At 37.4% G+C, this 13,412-nt stretch overlaps 1 long non-coding RNA gene across 1 annotated transcript in view; it reads right to left on the minus strand.

The window, feature by feature from the left end:
- Positions 1 to 13,412, minus strand: part of LOC117292149 — a 46,552-nt gene that overhangs the window by 17,886 nt on the left and 15,254 nt on the right. Inside the window, exons 3-4 of the long non-coding RNA XR_004519262.1 lie at positions 10,343 to 10,467; positions 9,997 to 10,141 (exon numbers count right to left, since the gene is read on the minus strand). This is a non-coding gene — a long non-coding RNA (uncharacterized LOC117292149). The remainder of the gene's footprint in view (positions 1 to 9,996; positions 10,142 to 10,342; positions 10,468 to 13,412) is intronic.

Raw genomic sequence — 13,412 nt, forward strand, 5'->3', positions numbered from 1 at the left:
GAATGCCAACTTAGGGCCAGAAAAATCAGTTGGTAGAGCACCAACAAATTAAGCTGAATGTTGTTGGTTCAAATCCTGCTCTAGTCCTCAATAAACCCTAAATTAGGTATACAAGAATAATCATATTTTTGTTTAGATTCTCTAAGATTTTGTACAACTTCTATGTGTATCCCTGGTGTCCTCACGTAGGTTCTTGTATAAATGTAATTGTATACCATTGATCCTGTCTATGAAAATTGTGTATAATTGTCTCAGTCTATCGTTTGCCAATTGTGAATAGTATCAAATGTATTGTTTAATGTTATTCTCCGTATGCCAAAAAGAGTATAATATATGTGCTGCAATAAAACTATAATGATGTTACTCCAATGACATATAAGATGTTCGTACCTTGGTGGGTTGGTTATTTCTCAGTCACTTGTAATCTTAAAGAATCCTCTGCCATGCCTCTTAATATCCTCTTCATTTTACCATTGTTGCCATTAAACTTAATTTTCGTAAAGGAATTTCAAATTAATATAAATTCCAGTGTTACATTTCTCTGACTTGAGTCCGACTTAGTCATATTTTTGGGGACTTGGACTCAAGTTATGCTGGTCATTACTTTGGACTTGGGCGTTCTACTCAGACTTGCAAAATGGTAAAACAAAAAACTACATAAATTTTGTCCTTGTTTTTCAAAATTTTATGCTACAAGTAATTAAAGAGTGGTATTAGCTAAAGACTACAACTTTGTAATAGTATTAAGATGACACAAAACAGTTGGCTCTGACTTTCAGGATGATGCTGGAGATAAGACCAGGAGGAATATTTCAGATGCCGATTGTTAATGATCTACGTGTAGCTTTGATGATGTTAAGACCAACGGCAACGATCAGCATCAAAAACAAATCAACAGTCACAAGAGTAAAAGTATGACAGTTCCTAAAAAGCGGGATTCAGTTGCAGGTGTGTGCGGTAGGAAAATTACTGTGCCATAAAATTAAGAAACACAAACTAGCAAATCACAATACAAACAATATACTTTTTAAGTAAACCTGTAAAAAATATAAAGTTTTATGACAAAACATTGAAACTTTATTTCATTAGTAAAAAGTCTGGAAGTGTTCAAGAAAATGTACGAAGCCGTATTGGGAAAAAGTCATGTGATTGCATGTTTCATTATGTCACAAAATCGACATCCCGGATAAATCATAGTGCTATGAGTAGGTTTTCTTTTCAAGTGACGCTTGTTCCATGACATTCACACAATTTCCCTGTTAAAGTGACCTGAGCATCTATTTTCTACATGGTGCCTACGGTTCTGTCGCAGCGCAAGCAAATACCTGAGGGAGGCTAACTCTCCATGTTCCTTTACTAAATAATCATTGCACTGAAAATGTGGTATTAAAAAAGAATGTTTTACTCTACAGTTCCCTCTTTTGGGAAGAGGTGCCAGCAATTGCACCTAGGGTGACCTTTCAGCCCAAACTGAATTGAGAGGAATATGTCATGGTTGATTTAGCCTAGTATGAGGTGATTAGTGGGCTGCCTTGGTAACTCTAAGCATAGAGAAAGGACCATGAAATTCTTTTTGATACCATGCTGACATACAGACAAGGTTCTGAACCAATATAGAATCTACTTTTGGATCAACGATGGTACTTGAAAGGGTCCTATTGACTATTTTATGGTATGCAAAAACTGTACTAGGTCACCGCACAATTAGACACAAATTAACTCTGAAATTAAAGGAGATATTTCTTGATGTTTAAAAGTGTATCTCTGTCCAGGAAAAGCGATTATCCTTAAAAAAAATGAAAATAATAACGCTTATTTCATTGGATCGCACAGTGGTTGAGAAAACAAAAGTTCTGACATTTTAAAGTTCTTACTGATAATCAAATGGGGGTCTGTCTAGTCAAAATCAGTTTAAGAATGATGCTCTTTTAAAAATGACACTATTGGTTGTTAGAGAGTAATAAGAACAATTTCAGATGATTGTCATGTGGCAACGATGATGTAACATAAGAGAAAGCAGTGTCAGTGTATAGGCCCTACTATAGGCCCCTACACAGGTATACTTTAAAGGCAAAGTAAACCTTTTGTTTTCTGAACCGTTCGTTTTTGTTTTAAGCCTAGATGCAAATGTAGATAACTAAAGTAACATGTGAACATTTGTGGTAAACATTTTTGCCAAAAATATGGGGCTCTTAGTGTTAGGTTAGGTCCATGCAGGAAGAATAGTTCGTAAATGGAATACACAATCTGAGAAGTTCCTCAGACTGAAATGTTTTTGAGTCCCTCTCTCTCAAAACCACATTGCTCTGAAGGGAATCATTTCTGGAAATGTTACATGTTATCAGCAGAGGTGCAGTGTTCTTACCAAATAAGTTGTTATGTTCTTCAACTATTTGAGTAATTACCAAAGGTATAGGCCTACACTCCCTTTAATTCCAGGGTAACCATTCTGGAGGATTCAAGCATGGTGTAAACATGTATCCTTGGAACCATCCAGGCTTGAGATTGGATTCCTTGACACCCCCCCCCCAACCCAAGGAGGTCTTATGGTTGACCATAGAGCTGAATAGAATACACCATCTGAAAACATTTCTCAGACTGAAATGAATTTGAATCACTCTCTCTCTCTAAAGAACTGTTTTTTCTTAAATGTTTCTCAAAATTTTATATTTGATCAACTGCTACAGTGTCTCTTTAGTTTTTATTTGGTCATTAACTTTTGGAGTAACTACATGTACCAAAAGTATACACTCCCTTTCATTCCAGTCCATCCTTTTTCTATGATTCCAGCATGGTGTGTAGTAAACAAGCATCCCTGGAACCATCCAGGCTTGTGATTGGATTCGTTACCCATGACCCCCCCCCCCCCCCCCCCCCCCCCCTCACAGACCTTACTAGGGTTTGACCATAGTTTGCCTTCAGGTAGACCAGAGTCAACCTGTCAATCTTAATTCACATCAGAGGAATATCAACAACTGCAATCACCACTGACCTATGCCCATGGTCTTTTTAAATACACAGTTTAAACAATACATTAGAGAACCCCTGCTTAGATTAAACAAGGAAGTTTGCACAAGTGTGAATCACAAAATAAACAAGCTAAACGTATTTATGTTGCCATTCAGGAAGTATTTTTTCCCTGGGAAACATTTTGCTAAAACAAAACATCAAGATCCTGTTTTGGATATCTGGTTACCGAACATATTGCACGTGATTTTTATTTGTGTAGACAAGAGGAAAAGGAAAGTTCACAGTTCACCAAAATAGAGTCCACTATTGTTTAATCATCATTTGATGTGATACTATAACTTACTTGACAGTTGTCTTTCATAAGGTTATAATTCACCCCAAACAATGTTCAACCTTTTTTAGTTTCAAAGGAAGCATGCTTTTCACACTTGTCAGGGGTGATAACTATTGCTTAAAAAGGGGTCTTACTCTCTAAATGCAAAAGAGTGAAAAAGCAAAAGAGTGAATAAGCACTCTTTGAGAGCCATGTGAAAGACAACTCTTTTTTCGAGTGGTCTTCCACTCTTTAAGATTAAAGTTTGCATCTTATTGAGTGATTTTACACCATGTCCTGAAGTGAAACCCTTCTAAAAGAGTGAAATAATTACCACTCTTATTAAAGAGCCATTTGAGGGACAACTCAAAATGTAAAGAGTGGTGTTTTCACTCTTTTACATTAAGAGAGTACACTAGGATCAAGGGGGGGGGGTGACACAGAGTTTAAGAAGCTGATGAAGATCAACACCAGTGGAACTGTCACAATTCTCTCCAAGTGCTCCGACCAGCTACTTTAGGGTTAATATGAAATATAAACATGTGAAAAAAAGCTGATGGACTAGTGAAAAGACAAACTGGTACCACTGGATAGTCACTGCAAAGCTACAGGTAACATACAAATTGACTTATATTGGCAGACCATGGGCAGACAGTTAGCCACTTGCGAAGTCAGTTTTTTAATTTTTTGGGGGGAACTGTGTACGTGCAACTTATCACCCACTATCATTATCTGTCACTGCAATAAGCCTTCTTTGTGATATGGCGGACGTGATAGGAGTGTACTGTTCAGTTTGGGTGTATACACACAAATTTACCCAAACCTTATAATGTTGTAGCAGTGTGTCCGCCATATCTCAAAAGGCTTATGGAACCATTAGGTTCACTCTCAAAGAAAGTACTTGTATAATCCAAATGGTGTGAACACAAATTTGCAAAAGACTATAACATGGAGGAAGACCATTCCAGTCTATCATCTCAATGGCTTGACTCTTGATTAGCACAAGACAGAAATCACAAGGTACCAAAACAACCAAAACAACCATCTGAGAGGTCTTTATTGCCCCCAAGTTTCCTTTAAGTAGACACACCATCCATCCGGTCAAAGTTTTGAGCTACAAGCTTCGCAGCCTTGTAGATTTTTTCCCCCTAATCTGAGCCCTGGGTCCCACTGGATGGTCACTGCAAAGCTAAGGACAAACCCTGTAAAGATGTGTAGCACGCAAATTGACTTATAAAATGGCAGACCATGGGCAGAAGTTAGCCAAATCTGAGGTTAGTGCAAGGGGTTTTGTTGGAAACTTGTAGCCTAAGCATACAATACATGAGCACATACTATTTCACTGCCATGGATCCATTAGGTTTAGTGTCCAAGAATGTACTTGTGGTCCAAATTGTAGTTTAGTTCTTATATATAGCGTATTTCACAAAAGCAAATTTGCATAAAAAAACTATCAAGGAGGGATATCTTTCCAGTCTATCATCTCAATGGCTTGACTTTCCATTAGCACAAGACAGAAATCACTGGCTACCAAAACAACCAAAACAACCATCTGAGAGGTCCTTGTTGCCCTGGGCTTCTTTTCAGTAGACATACCATCCATCCAGCCAATGGTAGCTTGCTGGGGTGTTGTGAAACCAAACTTTGATAGGGGGGAAACAGAATGACCCTGGGCAAACCTATACCTCAAATCAAATCACACAAACATGTTCATCATGTGAAACTGGACAGCTCTGGACAATGTTAGTGCAATCGTGGAGCAATAAAACTACCCAGGTACAATTCACAAACAGGTCTTGGGAGGTAAACTGAGGGCCAGTGAATGGTAATGCTCAAATTACTCTTTGCAAAATGTGATTTACATTAAGGATCCATCGTTTTGATCCTGTAATAATCAAGCCTTTGAATGCACTGTAATGTTCCACTTACACCTTTTTCTTCACCTAAGGAAAGTACTGAGTATACAGTGCTTTTTTTTTACACATCTGTTTAAAGGGTCAAAACAAATTATAACCTTTAATGACTAACCACCAATTTATTCAAGGCTCCAAAGGGATTTATTTTGGGAATTTTCCAAAAATGTGTTGTTACAATGAAACCACGACTTCAAGCAAGTAAATTAAAACAAACTTTCTCAGAAAGTGCATAATTCAAAAGACTTAATTTTCTCTTTTTAGAAAATGTGGTTTCTGTCTTCACTGTGAATCTGTCCAACCCTTGCCTTAAAGTTGACCGAAGCCATGAATAGTTATCGGTCTTGGCATACTGGAATCTCTTACTAACCACCCATTGTAAATGGTCAAACAAATATGGTGACATTTCTCTCGTAATCCTATTTGTATGTCCAAGAAAAGGATGAATTTGGAATAATACTAATCCCTGGTATAATGGAACTTAAGTATGGGTTTCAGTACCTTTTGTCTGTGGCAAATTAAGCGCAAGATACTGGCGTACATTGTTGACCTCTTAATATTCACACAAACAAACAAACAAACAAACAAACAAACAAACAAACACACACATGGCCCAACACCCCAACAAACAAATAAACAGCCCAACAAACAAACAAACAAATAAATAAACAAACAAACAAACAAACACCCAAACAAACAAAACAAACAAACAAACAAACAAACAAACAAACAAACAAGCAAACAAACAAACAAACAAACAAACAAACAAACAAACAAACAAAAATGATAGTAAATATTATAGTGTCCTCCTTCACTCCCATTGTCCATCTCATCCAAATTAAAAAATATAAACTATAATGCAATCAAAATAATGCAACTTAACAAAAGCCAGATATCATTTGCAGTGAAAAGGTGGTCTCGTACCCTTTCCAGATTTCGCACGAAAGTTAGAGCATTCCAACACTGCTCTTTGACTGATGGAAAATCCATTGAGGTCAATACTAGACCAACATGGAGTGATCAGTAGATTTATTGAAAATTTACCATAAAGTTAAAAACTTTTTTAGATGGCACCTCTAAGGGTGCTTAGAAGAAGATTCGACCCACATTTGTAACATCCCATCCCCCCCCCTCAAAAAAAAATAACCGAATCCCTTCAAATTAACCTTAATTATCAATTATTCAATGATGAAAACTCTTTTTTAAATTATTCAATGATGAAAACTCTTTTTTAAATGCAAAAAAAGTTAACCTAAAATTAAATGATTCGTTAAGAGTAACTGACATGACATTCAAACATTGGCAAGTTATTTTCAACTCTGGTCAATTCAGATTCAGACAGTCACAAATGGCAGTTCTTATCTTGACTAAATATTATGTCAAATTGTTATCAGTGAAATAGTAAAGCATGGCAAGTTTCACTGAAGGAGAATTCCAACTATTGGAACCCTTGTTTACCCGGTAGACTAAATAAACAGTGACTAGATGCCAAAGTGTCCAATTTATTTACACTACAACTGAAATGTTTTTGCCCTTGCTTTGAACTCTTCACCATGTCAGCTGAAATCCCATTACTGGCATCCTTTAAAGGCACTGGACATGTTCGGCTACTACTCAAAATAATTGTAAGCATAAAAACTTACTTGGTAACGGGAAATGGGAGCTGTTGATAGTAACAAAATTTGTGAGAAACGGCTCCTTCTGAAGTACCTAACCAGGCCTGTATGCTTCGCTTTTGAAAGGGCAAGGGCACCAAGGCATTTTCTCCTTGGTAAAGGGCACCTTATGAGAAAATTGTAAATTTCTTCTGTTCAAGGGCACTAAAGCAATGACCAGGGGCATGGAGGCAATCACCTATGTTGCCTCCGTGAAGTGTCAGGCCTGCCTAAAAATGATACTGAAAAAGAGGTTATTTCTTTTTTCAAATATTGAAAGGCTTCAGGCCTAAACGTGTCCAGCGCCTTTAAACTGGATTCCACAAACTGACATATTGATGGTTTAATCTTTCCTAACATAAACAAAAATGGTTTCAACCTTTTGAAGAGCTGTCGTTGTAGTCGCTGTTTTGTCTGCATGATTTAAACTTGGGAACTCCCATCTCTGTTTTTTTTATATTTACGACTTAGTATTTTTGGGGGGTATTATGTAGTCTTATTTTTGAATCGTTCCAAGCAGAACTCCTCAGTGATAACACCCCTTACAGATATTCTGTCTTTTGATTGGTTTATTAAACATCACCTGATATCTTATTTTTACTAGAAATGGTGTGAGCATGTATACTAGCAAACAATATTATACCCGTAGCATAAAATGCTCTATCCCATAGCAATTAGCAAATGAACTATCCCATAGAAACCAATGTAATTATAACCCATAAAGCAACAGTAGCTTCTTAGTACCTTGACACCTACGCACAATGTAAGGCCTATTGACTGCTCGGTGATCCCGATCTTCAATTATATACAATCTGTCAGTGAAAATTCACAAGCCCTCATCACTGTACACATCAGTACTTCCACAGGCTCCATACCAGTCAAAGCTCCTCTGAATCCATTCCCGCAATTTTCTGAGTTTTCTGTATAGACTTGGCCTCTAAATACTTCACTAGAGCTAAAAAGGGAAAGTTGGGGGAGGGAAGGGGGGAGTGTACTCAAATCCACCAAACAAAAGCCACTAAATTCTACAGCCAAGACTGCAAAATGAGGAAACCCTGGGTCGATAGGAACTACTGAGGCTTAACAACCCAGTAGGAAGTCCTCATTTATTTACACATTATCCAATAAAAGACTAATAGTGTTCTCCAAGTGATGGAATTCAATGACTGGTATACAAATGTTACAATTCGAGTCTCCAAGATAATCTCCACGCACTGTTAAAGGTAGGTGTTGCATTCAATGACAACAATGTAAACCACACAACGTAACTCTATGGGCTCTGCCTTTACATAGTCTGCCTTTAAAATATTCAGAATAATGGCCATGAAATTGGTGGCGTCATGGCAAACAGTCTCAACAGTCTTTTAGAATTCGTTTTGCATTTTTAAAACTCTCAGAGACATCATACACTAGTATGATGACGTCACACTCTCAAAAAGCGCAATCCGCGAGGCCAAAAGGATCATTGGACGACAGCTATTCTTTGTGCAACTGAGAATCAATTCTTTTGTGCATGTTTGTGCACAATTTTGACTCCCAAAATGGCGGGCAAGATGGGCACGTGTTAGAGTGCTGCTTCTTTCAAAAAGAGGTCTAGGCCTACTGACATGGGATGTTATATCAGTGGTTTCAAAACAGTAAATTTAATTTCATCATTTAGTTTTCATCAAATCGTCCGTTTTTCAAGTTCTAGTGAAAACAATGTAAAACTGGTTTAATGTCAACCCCTTTGATGAACTCTTACTCTATGTTGTACACAGATACAGAGTCCAAAAATAATTTTCAGACTACATTAAAACTTCGCTGAATATAAACCCCAGAAAAGGAAAATCTCTTGACACTTTTCAGAGGTCAGTGTATAAGTCGCCCAGATAAAGTTGCACCAAAAAAGTGCCGGATTTTCATACCATCATACAGAGGACAGGGTTTGAAATAGCAGTGGGCAAGTCAAAACCATTGTAGTCCACACTGGGCGGGGCAAACAATTCCTTATTTGTCTTGTCACAACAAACAAGGGGTACAGTGGTAAAATCGAATATAGCAAGATTATTTATTGGAAAATGGTTAGACACAAACTTGTGACGGTTATACGTTTAACGACCGATCATCTGGTTGCACTTTTACATTTTAGCGATTCGGATAAATGTAAACGAATTCACTGGAAGCTGCCGCGAAATGTCAATGCAAACAAATTGCAAGTTGACCTGTGGGCAGCTTTAAGACCCAATTTCTTCAATAGTCTTTGAAAAAAATGACTGGCGACTCAAAATGACCTTACATCTGGCTAAAAAGTCCTCTTGGAATATGCTATAAGTAGCACTGCGAGGCCAAAAAATGCAATAGAGCAGTTTAAGTGCAATTGCCTCCAAAACCAAACACAATCTGACTTCAGTGCACTTTATAACCTGGGACAGATTCTGAGGAGATAATTTAATGTTACTCTTGAGGTTTGGGGGTCTGGCAATGCAAGGTTAAGCACTGCTTGCAATTGTGGCAGTGTTGATCCAATTGCTTGAGCAGACTCGCTGTTCAACCACAAAGGCAAACCTGAAGGAGCCTTGGGTTAAAGGCACTGGACACGTTTGGCAATTGTCAACGACCATTGTTCTCACTTGGTGTATCCCAACAACAACAAACCTGTGAAAATTTTTACTCAATTGGTCTTTGAAGTTGAAAGAGAATAATGAAACAAAAAACACCCTTGTTGCACAAATTTTGTGTGCTTTCACATGCCTAATTAAATGCTTCAAGCCTGAAGTATATTAATAGTTTAGTGAGAAATTACCTCTTTTTCAAAAACTACGTTACTTCAGAGGGATCCATTTCTCACAATGTTTTATACTACCAACAGCTCTCCATTGCTTGTGACCTAGAAAGTTTTTATGTAACAAATTATTTGAGTAGTTACTAATAAGTGTCCTGAAGCCGATTTCGCTAGGATTAATCATATCTCGAATCACGACGAGTTACTCGTCCTAACTTAGGATGGGTTCAATGCGTCCAAACATCTATGGATATGGAACCTCACTCGTCCTAACTCCTAGGATTTATCCCAAGTTAGGAAGAGTTTGGTGAAATCTACGGCAGTGCCTTTAAACACTCTTTCCTCACTGTGGAAACAAACACCCACATTGGGTTGACCTACCTAACTTCTACAGGTACATATACCAAGCTTGAAGAGGTTGATACCCTTATAGCCTGGTTGGGTTGTTTTTCATGATGTTCTTGAGAATTGAAATACCCGATGCTGCAAGTTGTGGGAAAAGGAGCAACAGGTTCTTCTTGAAATCCTGCGGGGGTGGGAGAAACATGACACATTTAACACAGGAAATGACTTTAGATTATTTCTCAATCTCTACCAGGCACCAACATAGTTGGGTTTAAGTAGACATTTTCATGAGGGCATTTTAGAGGAGAGCAGAGCCCTTGATATTGTAGTCTGCTTCATGAACTGCTGATGCTTGGGAACTACTACAAGAAAGTTTATTTACCAGATGGTCTTTGTTCCTTTCCAAGGCAAAGAGCCTACAGTCTGAGTGAAGGAGGAAGATGTATAAAACTTCTGGCTCTTTGTGAAGAACGTTCTTGAGACCATCTTTCTCTATGTTGGCGCAGCCTAAGGGGAAAACCAAGACAGAGTGAAAAAGTATTGAGCAAACAAAATATGAAAGCAATTTTAGTCATTTTCAGGACAATTCTTTTCAGAACTGAAAAGTCTCCTGAACATCCGATAAATCTACTCTGCGGTAGTAGAAAAAAGAAAGACAGTTCTCTAAGAACAAACTCTACCTGGCAAGTAGATACACACATGGTGTTACCGCAAACCAAATATATAAAACTTTAGTCATCATTAAAAGAAATTCATTGTAGAATGTTTGATTAACTGATGGGGTTTGCAGGATGTGCACTTAACAGTTTTAAGTATTGAAACATTAATGTTGACAGATTTACAAACAACTTTTGGAAAACTTAAAAACTTGAAATAATTTTGCTTGAAATGCTTTGGTTTTTGAGAAATGATTAAAACAATAAGTTTTGAGACAAACTCAACATTTTGAAAACAGTAACAAACTTAAGGTTTTTTTAAATTGTGACTCAGTTGACCAATTGAGCTTAAACTTTCACAGGTTTGCGCAGGGGTTGCCCTTAACTTTTTTTTCAACTGGCCAGCAGGACCAGTTGGTTTGATTTTTCACTGGTCCGCCACATTTTTGACTGGTCCGTAAATTTTTTATTTTATTTTTTTAAACTAATAAGTAATAGTATACTGTTGTATACCAACTGCTCGATTTCTGATCGTCGCTATTTCAAAGTTCAACATGAATAGCAATGTCAACTTAACTGCACTGGAAGCCATACTTTATTTAATGTGTTCCAAGTTATTGTGTTCGTAAGGGGGCTCATTAATTTGAGAGTATTTTTTCTTTAAAAATGTAATCACAATAATGTTATTAAAATTAATTTAAAAACAGGTCAAATTATTTGTCAGAGCAAATTGGAAAATTTAATATGATCTTTATTTAGGTATTTTTTTTAGTCCACAGTTTATTGTAAGCACTCGTAAGATAATTTTTGTTATGAAAACAAATATAAGTGTTTTACTAAACAAAACAAAAACACTTTAAAACCGACTGTTAAGATATCATTAACTTTTTATGTATTGCCTTCAAATCTACGGTGGGGAGGGTTACATGCGATCGCTCAAGTTATTTTATCATGTATAAACATTGCCTATTATTGTAGTTTTAATAAGTATTCATAAACATAATACATCGTACAAAAGTTCCCAAAATCTTCCCACTTTCGTCCAGAAAAACCCCCAACAAAAAGTAGACATCAAAATAGTTGCAACATCCATGAAGAAGCGCATATGAGTTTTACGGTATTTGTTTCAATTATGTGTATGGAATGGTCGGTGCCGGCATCTGTTTTGCGAACAAAATTCATTTTTAAAAGCAGCAAAAACAACTGCGCCTTTGTTTAAAGGCAGTGGACCCTATTGGTTATTACTCAAAATACTTATTCGCATAAAACCTTTCTTGGTGACGAGTACTGGGGAGAGGTTGTAATGATGGTATAAGACATTGTGAGAATCGGCTCCCTCTGAAGTGCCATAGTTTTCGAGAAAGAAGTAATTTTCCATGAATTTGATTTCGATACCTCAGATTTAGAACTTAAGGTCTCGAAATCAACCATCTATAACGCACACAACGAACTTCGTGTAACAAGGGTGTTTTTTTCTTTCATTATTATCTCGCAGTCCGCTGACCGATTGGGCTCAAATTTTCACAGGTTTGTTATTTTACGCATATGTTGAGATACACCAACTGTGAAGGCTAGTCTTTGAAAGTTACCAATAGTGTCCACTGTCTTTAACACATGATTGCATTCTAGAACCCAAGTCTTTCTTGAAATCAACCCGCAAAAAAAAAAAAAAACAACCGCGCACTATATGTGACCAATAAAACCATGGAGCAATAAACCATAATAAGCTAGATCGCCCACCAATCGCCCGAATAGCAACAAAATTAAGCAAAATCAGGACGGAAGAACCTTACTAAACACAATTAAACACTCCTTTTTGCTCATCCAGAGTATCCTAACTTGGTAATTTTTGTTGAAAGAAGCCTCACCGTCTCGCTCGTTTTTCGTAAGCACGCTAGACTCTTATTCCCACACGGAAATCTGCTTCGTTGACCGACCATGCTGCCGACAGAGTGTGTTTTGCTTTGTGGTCTTTTGTCAAGACGATTGAAGCTAGTTTTGTACGCTATCGCGTACTTTCACCAATAGAGGGCGTCTATTCTCACGCTATCGAATATTCTGAAACGCCCTCTAGCGTTCAATATTTCTTACACTTTTTGCAACACGTGAATTAATACGAAGACTACAAGCCTTTGCGTTGCATGATGGGATTTTTGCGCTGTGTATGCGTGATCGTCGGAAGTTTGCCAGCGTTCAGCGGCACTTCGAGTGATTTTTTTACGCTTTATCCAAACCTTGAGTGAATGTTTTTACATTTTATTTGAGCCTAAAAATAGTTTTAAAAATAGTCATAGTTCTGTAGTACCGCTGCCGATATTTTTGACTGGTCAGCTGGACCAGTTGGCAAGGTGTTTCAGCTGGTCCGCCGCAATTTCTACTGGCATTTGGCCAGCGGACCAGCGTTAAGGTCGAACGCTGATCTTATGCATAGGTTGTTGAAAAAAGTGGACAGTTGTCTTTGAAACTTACTAAAGTTACCTGTGCAGACAGAATTGTTTAAGTTTGATAATTGCTTATGCTGTCTGCAAGCTCATTCATAATACATTTCATAACCTCAATCCTTCACGGAAATAGTTTGGTTGAAAGTGAAGTAAAAGTTTCAGAAATAAAATCCAATGCTCAAAGGAATTACTATTGCCTTTAACCATAAAGCAAGGACTGTCTCAGAGATTGATGGTTTAGTCTAATTTTCTTCCTCCATGGTCTATATGTGTAGCACTCAGACAGTCAATTGTAATATGCAGTCTCTTCAAATGTGCTGGTAAATTGCCAATTAATTGAAGGATTCACAAGTAC

The sequence above is a fragment of the Asterias rubens genome, chromosome 7 (genome assembly GCF_902459465.1).
Source record: "Asterias rubens chromosome 7, eAstRub1.3, whole genome shotgun sequence".
NCBI classification, from domain to species: Eukaryota; Metazoa; Echinodermata; class Asteroidea; order Forcipulatida; family Asteriidae; genus Asterias; species Asterias rubens.